Genomic DNA, 17,422 nt, shown 5'->3' with positions numbered 1-17,422 from the left:
TCTGAACTTTGACCACTTATTGTCTTAAAGCAGGCTTCCAGAACATCTGCACAATGTCCCAGAAACTCAAGATAGCTTATCAGACCATTACTCTACATAACTCATGACAAGCTACCCCTTAAGAACAAATATTTTCTTTTTGCTTCAGAGCCAATCATAAGCTTGACAGACAACTTTAACAATCTTGTGGCTTTTGCCTTTATAAGCCCCTGATTCTTTCTCTACCTTGGAACACTCTTTCTGTTTTACCTGAATCTGTGTCTCCTGAATTGCAGTTCCTAAGACCCCAAATAAAACTCTTTGCTCCTTTCAGCCTCAATCTGATTATTGTTGGACAAGAATATATAAAGAATGCTGAAAACTTAACAGTAAAAAACAGAAACAAAAGAATGCAATTAGGAAATGGGGAGGAAAAAAAGGAATAAGCACATAAAAAGATATTTAACATCACTAGCCCCTAGGGAAAAGCAAATTAAGACTCTAAGCAGATAGGGTAGGGGGTCCCCAGCGAAAGAGAACAAGGCATGGCTTTCTTGACAGAAGAGAAGCCATTTTGGCCTAAGCCATTTTGTGATCTAAGCCTGGCCACGATGCTTGCCCTTGAACAGGTCTCAGTAATTAATGGTCATTAAGGGAACAAAAGAATGCAGGAACAAAGGAAAAGCAGTCAAGAAACAATAGTTCAGAGGTAAAACAGAGTCCTATCAATAGTTCCTCCACAAGGGATATACATCACAATGTGATACTTATATTTGAGTTCTGCAGGAACTCAGCCCCCCACCTAGGTGGAAGATGGAATGATGATGTTGACTTTTTCTGACCCTCATGACTTCAATCAACTGAAGTTTGGACACTGTCATCCTTTGCCCCAGTTCTGTGCTGAATTCTCTGCTGCTCAAGCCCCTTCATGAAGCTTAAAACTTCCCCAATTTTGCTGTTTGAGGAGACAGTGAAACCGAGCAGGACCCTGTGGGGCTCCTGGGCACAGGAGCCTTTCTGTTCAGCCTCCTTGACCTTCCCTGAGTCCCAAAGGGCAGGTTCAAACAGTTGCTAATTAGGGAAGGGAGGGGATGCAGAGACAAGGGAGGAGCAGTCAGGACACAGCAGTGCAGCCTTGGAGCAGGGTCCTGGTTCCACCTCAAGGGATACACATAACAATATCTTTGAGCTCTTCTACAGAACTAAAATCCCCAACAAATGGAAGATGGAACTGCTGGATGAAGCATTCTTTAGAGAAGATCAGGAGACCACCTGAGGCCAGATTAAAGGAGTGAAGGCCCTGCACACACCCTGATCCTTATCAGCAACCCCACCCTTGAACCATTGCTATAAAACTCCTCACCAAACTCCCCTGGGTTGGGACACACAGTACCAAGGGTAGGAGCCCACTGTGTCCCCCTTCGCCTGGCAAAGCAATAAAATTATTCTTTTCTACTTCACCCAAAACTCCGTCTCCGAGATTCAATTCAGCGCTGGTGCACAGAGGCCGAGTTTTTGGTATCAACACTGCTTTGGAAAAGATCTCTGGTGTTCTGCTTACTTGATGCAAGTAATAAATCATTCCTTCTCTCGCTTTTTATCTTGGTTATGTCTTTTGGCTCGACACAGGTAACGACCATATTGAGATATCACTTCACACTTATTAAAACAGCTAAAATAAAAATGGGTGACAATACCTAATGATGGCAAGGATGTGGAGAAAGTGAATCTCTCTTACATTGCTGGTGGGAATATAAAATGGTATACCCTCTGGAAAGCAGCTTGGCAAACTTACTTTAGTTCAAAAAACTAAACATGCAACTAAAATATGACCCAGCAATTGCACTCCTGGACATTTAGTTCAGAAAAATGGAAACCCACAACCACACAAAAACCTATGTGCGACTGTTCATCAAAGCTTTATTTGTCATACTAAAAACTGGAAACAACTAAAATGTCCTTCAATGGGTGACTGGTTAAACAAATGTGGCACATCGTTTCCATGGAACTTCACTCATCAATAAAAAAGAATGAACTATTGATACATACGACAACATGGATGGACCTCAGAGCGTTACACTGAGTGAAAAAAAGCCAATCTCAAAAGGTCACATACTGTATGATTCCGATTAAATAACATTGTCAAATGACATTATAGAGATGGAGGGCAGATTAATGGTTGCCAAGGTTTAGGAGTGGTGGAAGGGAGAGTTGTGAGTGCGTGTAGTGTAAGTAACCGACTATTAGCTTTTTTGATTGTAAAATGTAAGTGTCTGACATTAAGCTTTCGATTGCAGAGGCATCTACTTCAAAGGCATTCATCTTGAACAAACACACTGCTTATTACACAACCAGATAAGGAGCCAGGCTGCCCCAACCATGAAGTTCCCCTTTTGGAAAGCTCTGGCTGACCTCAACAACTGACCATTTGAATGAGCGACCCCGTTTTCCCTTCCCACACTTTAATTCCCAAAAGAGTAAACCTGAGATATCCTAGGCAACCCATCCTCGATCCCAGTAAAGGCAGAACCCCAGGTCCGTACTCTCTTTCTCTCTCTCTCCCTGTGACCTTGTTGTGTGGCCCCAGGCATGCTGTGTACCTTCCAGGACTTGTGGGTAATAAACCTTGTTTTTTCAAAGTTCCCTGATGGTTGTTGACGAGGTGTGTCTTGTAATCATAATAAGAACCACAAAGGCCAGTCCAGCTGCAACACTGCTTCCAAAAGGGGAAACGTCTGAGGGGGCTTATCAAGAACATTATAGCCTAGGCATTTCTAGCCCACAGCATCACTACCTGTAGGCTGAGAGGTACACAAAACGGCATGATTTTCAGGGGTATTTGTGGTGATGGAACAGTTCTGTCCCTTGATTGCAGCAGTGCTTACGTGAATTTTTACGTGATAAGATAAAAAGTGCACACACATGTACTGTAGCAATATCCATTTCCTGGCTTTGCTATTGTTACTGTAGATAGGTAAGGTATAAAATGTTTGCAACTTCCTGTGAGTCTATAAGTATTACAACATAAAATGTTAAACAGATATAATTATGTTATATGTAAACTATACTACAACAAAGTTAAATTTTAAGTGATCTTTTAATTGTTTGGCAAAATGCAGTGTAACAGCCTGAATTCATGCTTTGGAGCCAGGAAGAATTGTGCTGTACCCATTATTTTCTTGTTTAATCTCGGAGTAATGTCTTAACCTCTCTAAGTATCCATTTCATCATCTGTAAAATGGATATAATACTATCCATATTACAAGGTTGTTGTGAGGTGAAGAAATTTATATAGAATGTTTGGTTCACGTTAAGTATTCCACAGATTTTAGTTTTCTTTATCTTTTCCTTTCTCCCATTATGAGTTTTCTTACATAAAAGAGTTCAAAAATCATTAAAACATTTGTCAGGTTTCTCTATTTTAGTGGTTAGAAATATAGTCATAGCATTAGGACTCGCCCAGCCCTTACCTTTCCTTCAGGAATTCTATGCCCAATAAATTCACCCAACACAGGAATTGTGGTTTACCAGGGAGCAATGCTAAGAGTTACCACCAGGTGGCAGACCATCCTCTTTATTGAAGGATCAATTTGGTCACCAGAGGTGATGGTAACCCGCTATATTTCCACTCTGAAGTCTTGTTCTATTTACTGCTGTGAAGAATTTCTGGAACAGCCCAGTTTCTCCAGATTTTCTGGCCCTGAGATTTTGAATATGATCCAACCCTGTACTCAGTTAAACTTGGTTCAACAGTATATCAAATATTTATCAAGCTCATATGACAAATAACTGTGTGAAGGACTGAGGGACCAGAGCCGTAGGCTGTATGGCACGGTTGCTTTTAGATTGTGTGTGTGCGTGTGTGTGTGTTTATTGCAAGGTGGTTTTCCATCAAATCCTCCTATATAAATCACACAAGGTATTGCAAAAAGCATTTGTTCTACTTTGCACCCAAACTGCTATGGCCTGGGCAAAGCTAGAAAGAATAAGACCAAGTGGGCAGAAGTGATTCAGTTGGATTTCAAACCAACTATTGTACCTTCTCAAAATATCTGTAGTCGTAGGGTAAACAATCTGTCCCAGTTTTCCCAGGACTTTCCCAGCTTTAGATCTGAAAATCCCACATCCCGTGAAAGCCTTCAGTTCCAGGCAAAATGGAATGGTTGCATCCCCTACCTGGGGATGACCTTGCTCTTCCTCCCAGTCTGAGGGGATTTCAGAGTGACCTTTTCCTGGGTTGTCACTAAGCCTGGCTTGTCATGAAGCCTGCCAACCAGCGTTCCACGACTAGCTGTCAGGTAGACCTAAATCTATCCTGTGCACCCCAGGATGGTGTCCCCCTGCAAATCTGAGTCAGTAAAGCCTGGGGAAATATAGTCAAGTCCAAGGAAGGCCACTCTGAGGACACAGCAGCTGAACTAAGCCCCAAATGGAGAGGAAGCAGCGATGCAAAGTCTGGGGGAAAGCCTTGCAGACAGAGAGCAAATGCCAAGGCTCTGAGGTAGGGAGAAATGTAAAGTGTTGGTGAAACGACAATACACTCTGTGTGATTGGAGGAGAGTGAAAAGGGGAAGGAGAGTAGGAGGTGAGTGTGTCAGGTGTCAGGGCCAGGTCAGGTGTGGTCTTACGGGCCTTGGTGCAGAGTTTGGATTTTGTTCTTAGTAAAGAGAAGCCATTGGAGAGTCTTGGAGTGGCGGGGAGCACATCATACAGTTCTTGCTGCAAAAAGATCACCCTGGCTGCTGTGGGCAGAGTGGACCATGAGGCAGCCAGAGGGAAAGCAGAGCACTCGGGAGGCGCCCACTGTTTGAATTAACTCATAGTGTCAGACTGGCAAGAACCCTCGTGCCATCATCTGAGGGTCCAGGGCATGGGACGAGGGAAGAAGGGTGCCACCAAGACAGCTTCAACCAGACTGTCACCCCACTTTCCCAAGCCCAACTTTGTAGCTAAGAAGCAGCTCAGGCACCCAGCCTCAGGCCTCACAGAGTCTGTGGTATGGATCCAGGATGAGTCCCCCAAAGACACACACCTAGCCCTTAGAACACGCTTGTCTACACCGCTTCACCCTGAGAGCCAGCAGAATAAGGAAATTTGAGAGAGTGGGGAGACACGATAGAAAAAGAAGAGAGGGACTTCCTTGGTGGCGCAGTGGTTAAGAATCCACCTGCCAATGCAGGGGACACGGGTTCGAGCCCTGGTCCGGGAAGATCCCACATGCCGCAGAGCAACTAAGTCCATGCACCACAACTATTGAGCCTGTGCTCTAGAGCCCACGAGCCACAACTACTGAGCCCATGTGCCACAACTACTGAGCCTGCGCTCTAGAGCCTGAGCTCCGCAACAAGAGAAGCCACCGCAATGAGAAGCCCGCGCACCACAACAAAGAGTAGCCCCCACTCGCCACATCTAGAGAAAGCCCGCGTGCAGCAATGAAGACCCAACACGGCCAAAAATAAATAAATAAAACAAAAAGAAAAGAAAGAAAAAGGAGAGAAACAGGAAAACAGGGAACACTTTTGAGCACCCTTAATCCTGAAGGGACACTCACTGCCCAATCCCCCTAACTTGTCCCTTGCTGTCCAGCCCGATGCCAGAGCTGAGCAGAAAACCATTGGAGGTTTCTTGCAGAATCTCAGGATGCAATTGCTACGGTCCTTGAAATGGATGGGAGCATGAATGTAGGACCAGACAGCCTCCCCTGGCACGGCGGGTGCCCATTGCCCATATGCCAGGCCACTGGGGTGGGCAGCTTCCAGCGAGGAGTGGAGCCTGGGTGCAGCCCCAGGTGCTGGGTGTTGGGAAGAATTTTGGTAGCAAAGGCTAGAGCTTTGAGAGAGAGAGAGTCCCCCAAAGGGTCACGCTGCCTGCCCTTCTGGGAACCCCATTTCACCTTTGGAATGGGCATAGACAAACGGACAGTGATTCAGGCATGAAACTTGGGGGAAGCAGAGGCAATGAATTGTTCAGCTGATGCTAATAAAAATACTCAACCACACACAGTCTTCAGCAATACCGCCCACTGCAACACACACATACACAACAGCCTTCTGAGGCTAATGAGTGTTTGGATTACACAGCTCTGTATTCTGCTCTGTATCGGGTTAAGCGTGGTAAGAGCAACTACCAATTACATGCTTAAAGTGAGTTATGAGGATTGTGCAAACTTGGATCACCTGGGCCAAGAAAGCTGTCACCTGGAGCTGTCATTGGAAAGCTGTTCCAGTGCTGGGAACAAAGAGGGACAGTGGGGTAGACAAGCACGCACAGCCTGTACATCAATAATGGATACGTTGCAGTGACTGTGACGGGTTTTCAAGGGAAACAAGGCTCAGGGCTCTGTGGACAATTGCCTCTGTGGCTAGTGTGTTTGATCTCGCAGGGAACCAGAGCAGGAGCAGACAGGCATCCCATGATAATGACTCATAGCACCTGAGAACGGCAGCACCTGGGGAAGGCGGGTGAGCAACCAGCCACCCTCAGGAGAACCTGTCTAGTCTGTGTGAATCATGAGGCACTGTCACCAGCGTCATCCCCTCCTCCAACCTCAGTGGGATGAAGTCATTTCCTGTGTCATACTTAGGCTCTGAGAGAACAGATACAGATGTTTATAAAGATAAGTCTTCCTTTGTCTACTCTTTGGTTAGCCTGAAGTAACGTATGTATATGAAATGAAAGATAAATGACTGAATCTTTCTCTTTTTTTATAGGTCACTGTCACTTTCAACATGGTCCTAATTGACAATGCCCCATCCTGATACTTTTACCCCTGTATTTGGTCACCAATATATTTGCATTTCCCCCTCACTCAACTGTGAGCTTCCTGAGGGCAAGAGTGGTATCAATCATCCCCAGAGATACGCGTTCTCTACCTGCCATATAATTGATAGCCAAGACTGTTTGTTGAATGAGTGAATGACTGTATTCTAGTCCAGGATTTTGTCTGTGTTTTTACATTTATGCTGCTACCTCAGATACCTTCCAAGTGGGACTTCTCTCGTACTTCTCTGACCTTGAATCAGAGACAGGATGGAGCCTTCTTCTGTTTTTTTTTTTTTTAGAGATCCATTTTTTTTAAGCATTTTTTAAAAATTTATTTATTTTATTTATTTATTTTTGGCTGCGTTGGGTCTTCGTTGCTGCACACGGGCTTTCTCAAGTTGTGGCAAGCAGGGGCTACTCTTCGTTGCGGTGCGCGGGCTTCTCATTGCGGTGGCTTCTCTTGTTGCGGAGCACAGGCTCTAGGCGTGCAAGCTTCAGTAGTCATGGCACGCAGCTCAGTAGTTACAGTTTGAGGGCTCTAGAGCACGGGCTCAGTAGTTGTGGCACACGGGCTTAGTTGCTCCGCGGCATGTGGGATCTTCCTGGACCAGGGATCAAACCCGTGTCCCCTGCATTGGCAGGAGGATTCCTAACCACTGCACTACCAGGGAAGCCCTGGAGCCTTCTTAATAAAACCAAAACCCAGGTTCCAAACTGGATACTAGACCAAGAATCTCCACGTGAAGTGCAGGCAGCTGGGCCCTGAGGTTGCACCCTTGTTCAGACTCCTTGGTCTTTTTCCTCGCTTGCCCAGCTGTGAACAAACTCTTCCTATTAGACCTTCTGAAACAGCTGTGAGCAAACAATCCCTACTTCAAGAAGGAGTGGGCAATGATATCAATACTTAAGTATGAGGGCTCTTTTTTTTAATTTATGTAAAAAAAAAAAAAAAGCTTGTAGATCTCTACTTGTTAGCAGTTGTTTTTTCCAGTATTTGTGAACCAAATGAAACTCACAATGAAAAATCTGCTATAAATTCTTCAGTGATTTTAAATATCTTTGAATTCTATTAAAGATGCCATTTCTACATTTATTGGATTGTCATATATGTGTATGATACATTGTTTATTCTACCTACAGCCAAAGGCTTGGTGATTGCATGGGTTTTCAGAAGTCTGGCAATAATTCCTTGGTCCCTGAGGTTGGGATCAACATGTGAAGAAAGCGGAGGTAGCTTGGATCCAAGTTACAGCTTGATCCCAAACTCAAGAGACTCCCCCATTCACATAGGATCCTGGGAAAATAAGGGAGTTTCCCCTTCTTAATCTCTTAACACTTCTTTCTTCGATACCAGTTATGAGTCTCCCCACCCTTCTAGAAAGATGTTCCTTCAGGATCCCCCAAAGAAACATTTGATACCTCCAGGAGTTCTTAAGGGCTAGATGCCAGTTCAAAGGTCTTTGACTTTGAAAAACAAGAAACAAAAGGTGGGGGACTTTCACATATAGGGGAAGTCCATGTCCTTACAAGGATCCTGGATACCATCAGGCCTGTCCATGGATGTCCTATGGCTCCACCACTCGTCTCCTTGTAAACTACATCTGTTTTGACCCTGCTTTGCCTGTGTTCCAGATGTTACCCTTGGCTCATTCAGTGTTACTGGTTTGCTATCTCTTATTATAATTTTGATACCTGGTATCTGGGTCAAGGATTAAGCTCAAAGAACAGAACTGGCTTATGCAAAAAAAGGATTTAAGTTGGAATATTTTAAAGCTTACAGCATTGTTACAAGGCTTGAAGGCACAGGGTCTAGAAGGTTGGACTTTCAGGAACAGCTCCCAAATCCATGCTGAGGAAATGGACCACCAGAGACTCTGCTGCATTGGTAGCCTGCCTCACCCCCCGGCTCTAGAACACTTGCTACCATCCACAGAGCAAGATGGGTGCCTCTTATCTTGTCACCTCTCCCACTTAACTCAGTCCTGAGTTCAAATGTCACCTGAGTACTTAGGATCGGAGGAATGGGAATCAGATTCAGAGCCGTAGATGCAATGGGAAATGTGGTTTTTAGGTTTCTTGTCTCTACCATACAGGAAAGCACCCTAGAAGAGGCTGGAACTGTTGGGGAGGGACACAATTCACAGCACCCCCTGCACCGGGCCACACTTCATCTTGGCTTTTACCCCCATTGGAAGTCTGATATCCCACCCAGATTCTCTGGGACCTTGTTTTATTTATTTATTTATTTGGTTGTGCCGGGTCTTAGTTGCAGCAGGCGGGCTTCTTACTTGCTGTTCGCTGGCTCCTTAGTTGCGGCATACAGGCTCCTTAGTTGTGGCATGTGAACTCTTGGTTGCGGCATGCATGTGCGATCTAGTTCCCTGACCACGGATCGGACTCAGGCCCCCTGCATTGGGAGCACAGAGTCTTATCCACTGAGCCAGCAGGGAAGTCCCTGAGACCTTGTTAATCTAGTGTGAGCTGTGGACCAACATAATCAACACCGCCTGTGAGCTTTTAGAAATGCAGACTCTCAGGTCTCACCCCTACTTAATTAGAATCTACATTCTAACAAGGTCCCTAGGTGGTTTGTATGAATATTAGAGCTTGAGAAGGACTGCTCAGACACTGGTTCTCAAACTTGGCTTCATGTTGGAATTACGGGGAGAGATTTAAAAACTACCAATGCCTGGGGTGGCAGAGGGATGGATTGGGAGTTTGGGATTAGCAGATGCAAACTATTATATACAGGATGGATAAACAACAGGTCCTACTGTCTAGCACAGGGAGCTATATTCAATATCCTGTGATAAATCATAATGGAAAAGTATATGAAAAAGAATGTGTATATATATATGTATAGAATGTGTATATATATATATATATATGTATAACTGAATCACTTTGCTGTACAGCAGAAATTAACACAACACTGTAAATCAACTATACTTCAATAAAATAAACTTTAAAAATCTACCAATGCCTGTTTCCCTTCAGATGTTCTGATTTTGTTGGCCTGGGGTACAGTCCGAGAAATAGGATTTCAAAAATCTAACAAGCAGCAAAATTAGAGAACTACTCACCTGGACAAAAAGAAACATTTGATCTGTGCTTTGGCCATAGTGCTAAGCATTTGCACTGGTCTCACTGAGACTGGATGCTAGGACCCTCTCTCTTAGCCTGTTAAGGGTCTCAAGCAATCCGTTAGGTTACTATCCCAAGTTCTTGCTATTTAGTTGGAGAGACTATGAAAATGAGAAAGGGGCTGAATATTAAAATTCCCAAATTACCATGAGAAATAAATTCCAAGACAAGGGAGTTGCAAACTCGACTGCACCCTTTTCTTAAAGTCTCCTGCTTAGATGTTCAGCACAATGTACCTAGTACATTACACACGTCCATTAAACGGCCACAGAATAAAAATGGATATTGATGATGTACTATTTCTTGATGGGTACAAATGCTTTCAGACTGGTCATATTCATAAGAATATGCACTGCACAAGCAATTAAGACTTGGATTAGAACACATTTTCGGTATGGTGGTACTCTTGGGCTATGTGTCATGATGTCTGGTGAAGGTGTGGTCCACTGCATTAAATGCCTGGCTTAGTTCCAAGATGGACCCATATTATCACAAAAATTTTTTAAACATAATGGCATTCCAAAAAAAAGTGATGGTAGGGATGTATGTACAACATTATAAATTTAATGAACACTACTTTTTAACAAGGTCCCTAGGTGGTTTGTATGAATATTAGAGGTTGAGAAGGACTGGTCAGACACTGGTTCTCAAATTTGGCTTCATGTTGGAATTACATAGGGAGATTTAAAAACTACCAGTGCCTGGGGTGGGGGAGGGATGGATTGGGAGTTTGGGATTAGCAGTTGCACACTATTATATACAGAATGGATAAACAACAGGTCCTACTGTCTAGCACAGGGAACTATATTCAATATCCTGTGATAAATCATAATGGAAAAGAATAGGAAAAAGAATGTGTATATATATATATATATATATATATGTATAGAATGTGTGTATATATGTGTATAGAACGTGTGTATATATGTATAGAATGTGTGTATATATATGTTTAGAATGTGTGTATATATGTATAGAATGGGTGTATATATGTATAGAATGTGTATATATATGTATCGAATGTGTGTATATATATGTATCGAATGTGTGTATATATATGTGTATCGAATGTGTGTGTATATATATGTGTATCGAATGTGTGCATATATGTGTATAGAATGTGTGTATATGTGTGTATAGAATGTGTGCGTATATGTGTATAGAATGTGTGCGTATATGTGTATAGAATGTGTATATATGTGTGTATAGAATGTGTATCTATATGTATAGAATGTGTATATATGTATAGAATGTGTATATATGTGTATAGAATGTGTATATATGTGTATAGAATGTGTGCGTATATGTGTGTATAGAATGTGTATATATGTGTATAGAATGTGTATATATGTATAGAATGTGGATATATATGTATGGAATGTGTATATATATATATATATGTACAGAATGTGTAAATATATGTATATACATATATAACTGCTGTACGTTACATATGAATGTTGCTAAGAGAGTAAACCCTAAATTCTCATCACAAGGAAAAGGATGTGTTTTCTACTTCTTTAATTTTGTCTCTGTATGAGATGTTGGATGTTCACTCAACTTACTGTGATCATCATTCCATGACGTATGTAAGTCAAATCATGATGCTGTATGCCTAAACTTTCACAGTGCTGTCTGTGAATTCTCTCTTAATAAAGCTAGAAGAAAAAAAGTGGTGTTCTGAGTTACAGGGTACATACATCAATACAGTGTCTTCTCCAGAAATATTTGTACAACTGGTATTTCATTCAGAGCTGGACAGATCCCACCTGAAAAGACTTGAAGATGAGCCACATAAGTGAACAATGTTGTTCATTTCCCTAAGTGTATCTACACCGCCCCTTCCCCACCTCTCTGGCATTAACCTCACCATGGCCTTCTTTAGTCTGTAGTGAGACCATTTTAGGTTAGACAATATAAGATTTAAGTGGTCCCACCCTCCTTAATCCCCTCTATCTACATTGTTAGTAACCAGAATTAGAAAAGTTAACATTTCACAATGGACCAATGTTGCCTGAGCTAGTTCACTGTGTAAAGTAAACAAGCAATATCAAAATCAGTTTGGGTGACTAGTCACCAGGCACTATTTAGTGACAGAGGCCTGGCTTCCAAAAAAGTTCTAACATTGGCATCTCTGAAGAGGAAAGACTGAAAGAAAAAAAAGAGAGAGAAAGAAAAGAAAAGGGTAAGATTTTAGAATGGGAAGCGAGAAGTGAAATTTAGAGAATATTTAGTAGATGAAATCATGAAATCTCACCCCCAAAAATAGTTTGAGTGAATCAGAGGTTAAGAGTCTACGTAGGTCTAACCAAATCACTATGGCTGAAAATATTCTCTGCCACATTTGGACCCACAGAGCATTACACAAGTTCCCTGGCTGTGTACCACCTATTTTTTCCCATTATACATTGATGTCCCCAAAATCTCCTGTCCTGCTCTGAACTCAGTTTTTTGAACATCAAGGCTGTTGGATGGTGTGGCTGTCTTCCTTTATTGTCTGGTAGCCAGAAACTTACTTTCCACTTCCATGTTGTCATTCTACTGAGTTTTTAAATAAATAAACTTAAAGCTTTCAGTGTTTGAAGAATGAAGAAACTCTTTGGAAAAGGGGTTTTAATACAAAATTACAACAGATTATGCAAACCAAAGCTGGTTTGATGGGTTTAAGAGAAGGGTTCTGTCTACTTTATACACTACCTCGGCTGTACCTGAGTTAAGAGTTCAGTTGGGGTCTGGCCCCTTGGATGTCAGATGGCAGAGAGAGGCAAGCAGCCCGAAAGTCACTGCAAGTGACCCAGGAGCCTGGCAGAGTGAACCCAACTCCACATCACACCTGGTTGTGATGGTTCATTTTACGTGTCAACTTGGCTACGCCATTGTACCCAGGTTTTTTGTTTGTTTGTTTGTTTGTTTTGTCAAACACCAGTCTAGATATCACAGTGAAGGTATATTTTAGATGAAATTAATATTTAAATCAGTAGACTTTGAATAAAGCAGGTTACCCTCCATAATGCGGGTGGGCCTCATTCAATCAGTTGAAGGCCTTAAGAGAAAAGACTGAGGTCTCCAGAGGAAGAAGGAATTCTGCTTCCAAACTGCCTTTGGACTTGAGACTGCAACATCAAATCTTACCTGGGTCTCCAGCCCGCCGGCCTACCCTGAAAATTTCAAACTTAGTCTCCCAAATCACGTGAACCAATTCGTTAAAATAACTTTCTCTTTCTCTCTCTCTACACACACACACACACACACACACACACACACACACACACACCCCGTATTGGCTCTGTTTCTCTGGAGAACCCTGCCTAATACAGGAGGTGATTCTCCTCCCAGGTCCGATTTTCCCCATTACACATATCCAGGATGCTAGTGTGCTTAATGCTCTGAGAAGGGGAAAAGGTATAAAAAAGGGGAAAACTATGACCTGGGCACCCTGCAGTTCTCTTAGGAGCAATCCCTCTGAAATGAGCTTCCCTGCTGGCCAGAAAGGAGACAAATATGACCAAGAGTCATCTATAAGGTCTCGTGAATGAGGGCAGGCAGCCTGCAGAGCGGGACCATGTGAGCTGGCCGTGGGTCTGAGCATGGTCCCTCTAGCCCTTTTGTTCTCCTAAAAGAGAGGAAAAGGAGCTTCACTAGAATCACAAACTGGCCAAGCCTCGAGAGCTCTGGGACTCTACCTGTAACATCCCAGGAATATTTGCATGGGAGAATCTCCAGAAACCCAAGGTTTCTCTTAAGAGACGCTGAGCATTGAGTTTTTAAAATATTACCATCATGGAACTTTATTTTGAGGTCACTTGCTGTAGGGTTTGAACATGTGAGTTATATTTGTCTGATACTAAATTGATTGGACAATATTCTGGTCCAGATAAAAAAGCTACCTATAGATTCATTGCTGTGAGATGGACTCAAAAAATTGAATCAGTTTCTCATCAATATACTCCCCCTTTTTTTTTTCTCTCCCCCTGGATTAAGCAGAATAAAATCAGTTTCTTGTGACATCTCAGAGACTTTAAAACAAATGTGCTTAATGAATCTCCAGGAGATTCCAGGACTAGAGTGGACTGGCTTTCGGAAACTTATTTGTCTGTGTGACCCTTTTTTTTAAGAAGCATTTCTTGAGATTAGTGCTTCATGGGACACATGAAATAACTGTAAAGTAATCTTCTTTAAAAGATGCTTTTCCTATTACTCCCCAGCTTTCTGTTCTTTTTGCTTGCAGAACAAACCTCTCAGTCTGACATGAGAGGCCCTTCACAGTCTGTCCCCTGCTCTATAGCTGTATCTCCCACAGTTTCTGTTCAGTGATGCAGCCAAATTCACCACTCCTGGAACCCATCAAGTCCATGCCCATCTTTTGTTCACGAAAGACGGATTTATTTGGTTTATATGACAAGAAAGGCCTATGTACAAAGTCCTATCCTAGTATGTGTGCACAAAGGGCCTTTTGCATTTAAAAAAGAAGTAAGTTAGGCTACCAGTTCTGTGAGGCCCTTACAGCTCTGGGAAACTTAATATGAACTAAGAACCAGTCATAAGAGCTGGGGTTTACATTCAAAGGGCTTTTCTGAAAGCTTCTGTCTTCGTGGTTTTGGTTATTTATATGCTTTGGTTTTGCAGAGGACCAATTAGAGTTTCCTCCTTTAACCAACACAGACAAGCAAAAGGAAAAAACAAAGTCTCTGGTGTTACCACAAGCTAAGAAATACACTCAAATGCCTGCAGAATGATACCATACCGTAGTCAAGGCTGGACCAGAGTTGAGTAGGCGCTTGTAGACGCCCTTTCATGGCAGAAGTTTGCTGTGCTTGAAAAGTTTCCCGTCAGAGAGAAGATTCTCTCTCCCACACTGAAAGAACCTTTAGTTGGGGGTTATCTCTGCTCCTCCCGCTGAACTCCTTATGGCTGGCTACCTGGTACACATTCAAGTTCATGACGTGCTTGGCCTTTTGACTTAGAAAAACAATTCTGAGGAAATGTGGGAGGCCTGAGCTCTGTGTGGAAACCACCCTTTCTGCCTTCTTTTCAGAACTAAGATCAAGGTTTTCTTATGAAAGGGGGACTTCCCTTAACCTTCCCAGTGGTTAAGACTCCGTGCTTCCACTGCAGGGGGCATGGGTGAAGGTTTCGGGGAACTAAGATCCCACGTGCCTCACAGCCAAAAAGAAAAGAAAAAAGAAAAAAAGGTTTTCTTTTGAAAGGGCAGTTTTCCCCCAATTTAGCAAAGAGGGAGATGGTCATCGGAGAGGTGGTCAAAGGGATAAGGTGGAGGACAGCCTTCCACCTCACAGCCTCTCTCTGATCTCCACTTTTTAGCTTCTGCCAATTCTCCCAAAATAAACTGGTAAAGGAAGCACAGATCCTCCGCACCCCACCCACTAGCAGCCTGGCCACAGCCCCATCTGCCTTGGGATTTCAGAAAAACAGATCCATATCTGAGTCACTGTTGGCCTCTCTGAGTGAAACAGGGGCTGGCCTCCAGGGTCAGGTGATTGTCACACTACTGAAAACATAATCACCAAGCCAATAGGAGGAGTTTATTATAAGCACACATTCCCTGCTTCTGGAATTCAAGAGCTGCAAGGAAGCTGCTTTCAAAGTGAAAGGAGGATTTCAGGATGCTGCAGCCTGCTGGGAAAGGAAGAATAGGGAAACATCTCCTTACCTCAAAGCACAGCTGTGAGAGAGGAAGCCTGAGTTTCTACAGATGGACCAGAGGAGCAAACTTAGCGGGCTGACAACCATCCACTTCGCTCAGCCGTGTTTGATCATTTCTCTCAGAATGTGGTTGTGAGGGGAAGGCTGTAAGGTGCGGGGTAGTACTGGCTGTGACTCCTCCTGTTCCTGGGGGGTCTCTGAACTCAGCACTAAGGGAAGGGTGGAGGCACCCAAGGTCTCAATTCCAGAACAAGTGCAGGAAAACACCACTCTTTCTAGTCATTCATTTAATCATTGGTCATTTCACATCATTTCACCAATATTTATCATTTTTTTATTATTTTTTTATTATAAATTTATTTTATTATTTTTGGCCACGTTGGGTCTTCGTTGCTGCGCGTGGGCTTTCTCTAGTTGCGTCGAGCAGGGGCTACTCTTTGTTGTGGTGCGTGGGCTTCTCATCACAGCAGCTTCTCTTGTGGAGCACGGGCTCTAGGCACGTGGGCTCAGTAGTTGTGTCACGCGGGCTCAGTTGTTGTGGCACATGGGTTCGTTGCTCTGCAGCATGTGAGATCTTCCCTGACCAGGGCTCAAACCCGTGTCCTCTGCACTGGCAGGCGGATTCTTAACCACTGCACCACCAGGGAAGCCCAGCCAAATAAATTTAAAAAAATTTTTAAAAACCTGATGAATAAAGATAACAGCCACCCATCCTCTAAATCTCAGCATCCAAGCTTCAGAATGTGAGAGCCAAGAATTACACAACATGTCAGAGAGGCATCAAAATTATAATTGAAAGACACATTCTAGTTTCTATTTTTACTTTTTGGCTCTTGAGAGAATAAAAAGCCTTAGGACTGGAGGCACCCAGAAAAGACATCTTGAAGTTGATCTTTAGCTGCAAATTTGTTGTCTATTTACTGATATCTAAGGAAGAAAATTCCATTGCTTCCTGGATGAATCACTCTGGCGTTGAAGAACTTCTTTAGCTTTCACCTACATCTAGTCTCCTGAGTTTATCTAAGATGCTCTGGTTTGGGAATCAGGAGTGTTATTATTCTACATTTTCACAATTCAACATCACCGTGCAACAACCCACAGCAAGCCATATAAGCCTCTCGAACAGGGGGATTTATGTGAGTCGGTGGGCTCAGGTGAACTGGGGAGACTGAAAACACAACCTTCGTCCACTGGGCCAATGGGTGGAAACTTCTTTGTCGTGAGCAGGTAACAGAGCCCTTGCCTTGGGCTACCGTGAGTCACCGCATGTCATCCTGCCCAGGAATCTTTCGTGTTGTTTCTTCTCTGTTTTTACTTTGAAATCTGCTTTTTAATGTCCAGGTAGTTATTTATTTATTTATTTATTTATTTTAATTGAAGTACAATTGATTTACAATGTTGTGTTAGTTTTGAAATGGAGCAGGACCCTATGGTCTTTCCCCACCATGTCCTCAGCCTGCCTTTTGTCTATGGAAAAACTTTAGCCAAAGAATAAGTTTAGTCAGAGAAGTGAGAAAATGCAGAAGCAAAGAAAAGCAGTCAAACAGGACAAAATAATAATAGGTTAGTCAGTAAGCAAAGTCAAGGCCCTTTAGTTCCTTCTTAAGGGCTATAGATAATATTCTGAGCCCTATCCTGTGAGCTGTCTTATAGATACTGTAACCCCCATCAGGTGGAAGACGTTAACTACATGATGACCAGACTGTAGCCATGACACAAGCTGCCGCAATTCCGAGAACTGGCCTCAAGGAAATGGGAATAAACCGACCCTGGAACTGAAGATTAACCATACTTAAAACAATCAAGAGGATGCTATCAGACCACCGCGTGGCCAATTTCAAGATGACTGTCAGAGCCGACTGTGCTGTTTCTG

Source organism: Eubalaena glacialis, chromosome 14 (assembly GCF_028564815.1).
Source record: "Eubalaena glacialis isolate mEubGla1 chromosome 14, mEubGla1.1.hap2.+ XY, whole genome shotgun sequence".
Lineage (NCBI taxonomy): Eukaryota > Metazoa > Chordata > Mammalia > Artiodactyla > Balaenidae > Eubalaena > Eubalaena glacialis.
This window is presented reverse-complemented; position numbering follows the sequence as displayed.